Here is a 2984-nt window from a genome sequence, read left to right on the forward strand (position 1 = left end):
ACAGGGTGGGCCGGGCAGACCAGGGAACAACCAGCCAGGGACAGATGAGGTTGGTAAAGGCCTGGGACAGGCAGGGCCAGGCTGGGACAGGCCTGGGACAGGCAGGGCCAGAGGGAGGCCAGGGAAGGAGCAGGAACAGGCAGGAACAGCCATTGCTGAGCCTCCCCTGCCCTGAGAAACCCCCACTGTGCCCAAAGCCAACCCAAAAGGACCTCAATACTAACCCAAACCCAACCTTTAGCTCTAACCCCAACCCTAACCAAAACCAAACCTAAACGCAGCCCTAACCGAATCCCAACTAACCCTAACCCAAACTAACCCTAACCCAACCTTAACAGAATACAAACCAAACCCTAACAACACCCTAATCAAATCCTACTGCAAAATAACCCAACCTAACCCTGACACAAACCCAGCCTAAAGCCAACCCCAACAAAAACCTAATTAACCCTAAAACAATCTAATCCTAACCAAACCCTAACCCAACACTAAATAACCTGACATTTAACAAATCCTAACCAAACTTAACCCAAAGACAGACCCAAACCACAAACCTAAACCTAACTAACCTTAACTGACCTTAACCCAACCCTAACCCCAACCGTAAGCCTAACCCAAACAAACCCTGACCAAACCAAGACCAAACCCAACCCTAAACCCAACTAAACCTAACTCTAACCCCAACCCCAATCGTAATCCCAGCTCCAAACCGTACCTAAACCCCACCCAAACCGTAAACTCAATCCTACACAAAACCAAACTCTAACCTCAAATCCCACCCTAACCAGATTCCACACCCAAACTAACCCTAACCCTAACCCAAACCCCACCCTAACCAGATTCCACACCCAAACTAATCCTAACCCTAACCTTAGCCCCTAAACCTAACTAAACCCAACCCAAACGCAACCCAATCAACCTTAACCCAAGGCTAAACTAAATCCTAACAAACCATAACCCTAACCTAAATCCAACCCAAACCCTAACCCAACCCTAACCAAACCGAAACCCAACCCCTAACCATAACCCAACCCAAACCCAACCAACCTTCACCCAAGGCTAAACCAAACCTCAACAAACCTTAACCATAACCTAAACCCAACCCTAACCCAACTCTAACCCAACCCTAACCCTAACCCAACCCAATCAACCTTAACCCAAGGCTAAACCAAACCCTAATAACCTTATCCCTAACCTAAACCCAACACTAACCCAAACCAAACCTAAAACCAACCCAACCAACCCTAACCAAAGGTTAAACCAAATCCTGACAAACCTTAACCCTAACCTAAACCCAACCCAAACCCAACCCCTAACCCAGCCTAACCCCAACCCAAACCCAACCCTAACCCAATCCCAACCCTAACCCAAACCCAACCCAAACCCAAGCCCTAATCCAACCTAAACCGAACCCAACCCAAGAGACCTTAACCCAAGGTTAAACTAAACCCTAACAAACCCTAACCCTATACCTAACCCAACCCAACCCCCACCCCTAACCTTAACCCAAACCCAAACCCTAACCCAACCTAAACCCAACCCAAACCTAACCATAACCCAACCCTAACCCAAACCCAAGCCCAACCCAACCTAACCTAAACCCAACCCAACCCCAACCCAAACCCAATCCTAACCCAAACCCAACCCTAACCCAACCCTAAACCCTACCCAAACCCAAACCCAACCCTAACCCAAACCCAGCCCTAACCCTAACCCCAACCCAAACCCAATCCTACCCCAACCCTAACCCAACCCAACCCCTACCCCCAAACCCCACCCTCCCCACATCCCCAACGCCGCCCTGACGCTGTCCCCGCGTGTCCCCAGTTCCTGTCCTACCAGGACCACCACGTGAACTACGGCAGCGGCTCGGGGCTGCAGGACCGTGTGGCCTTCAGACGGACCCAGGCCAGCGCGACGCCTCCATCCGCGTGGCCGACCTGCAGGAGAGCGACACCGGCACCTACCAGTGCCGCGTCAAGAAGAACACGGTGGCCGTGCACGAGGTCATTGTCACCGTGCAAGGTGAGGCCATCGCTCCCGGCGCGGCCCCAGTGCCGCCTGTCCCCCCCTCCCCACGCCGCTTGCACACGCGGAGATGGTGTTGCTTCATTGCGGTGGCTCCTGGTGCCACTGATGGTGTCCCCTGTCCCCTCCCAGGTCCCCCTTCCTGGGTGGCCGCAGTGGCCCTGATGGTGTCCCCTGTCCCATCCCCTCCCCCCCAAGGTGATCCCCTTTCTTCCCGTGTTGTGCTCCCACTCCTGAGTGGTCACTGGTGGCGCTGGTGGTGTCCCCTGGCCCCTCCCATGTCCCCCTTCCTGGGTGGCCCCTGGTGGCCCTGACAGTGTCCCCTGAAGTGGCCCTGATGGTGTCCCCTGTCCCCCTCCCAAGTCCCCTTCCTGGCTGGCCCTGACGGTGTCCCTCTAAGTGGCACTGACAGTGTCCCCTGTCCCCCATCCAGGTGGCCCTGACAGTGTCCCGTGTCCCCCTCCAGGTGATCCCCTCTCTCCCCGTGTTGTGCTCCCTCTCCTGGGTGGCCCCCGGTGGCCCTGACAGTGACCCCCGTCCCCCTCCCCACCCCCCTTCCTGAGTGGCCCCTGGTGGCACTGACGGTGTCCCCTCAAGTGGCACTGGCGGTGGCTCCTGTCCCTTGTCCCCCTCCACGGTGGCTCCGTCCCTGTCCCTCCTCTCCCCCATCCCTCATCCCCTGTTCCCCGCTACTCCCGACTGGGTCCCCGCCCCCCCAGTGTCCCTCCCGGGTGTCCCAGTCCCCCTCCCGAGTATCCCCAGTCCCCCCAGTGTCCCTCCTGGGTGTCCCTGTCCCCTCCCGAGTATCCCCAGTCCCCCCAGTGTCCCTCCCGGGTGTCCCTGTCCCCTCCCGGGTGTCCCCGCGGTGTCCCCTGACGGTGTCCGTGTCCCAGCAGAGAAACCGGCGGCCCCCCGGTGCTGGGGCGAGGGGGAGCTGATCGAGGGGGGGTGGGGGG

The sequence above is a fragment of the Corvus brachyrhynchos genome, unplaced genomic scaffold (genome assembly GCF_000691975.1).
Source record: "Corvus brachyrhynchos isolate BGI_N302 unplaced genomic scaffold, ASM69197v1 scaffold496, whole genome shotgun sequence".
Taxonomy (NCBI): Eukaryota; Metazoa; Chordata; class Aves; order Passeriformes; family Corvidae; genus Corvus; species Corvus brachyrhynchos.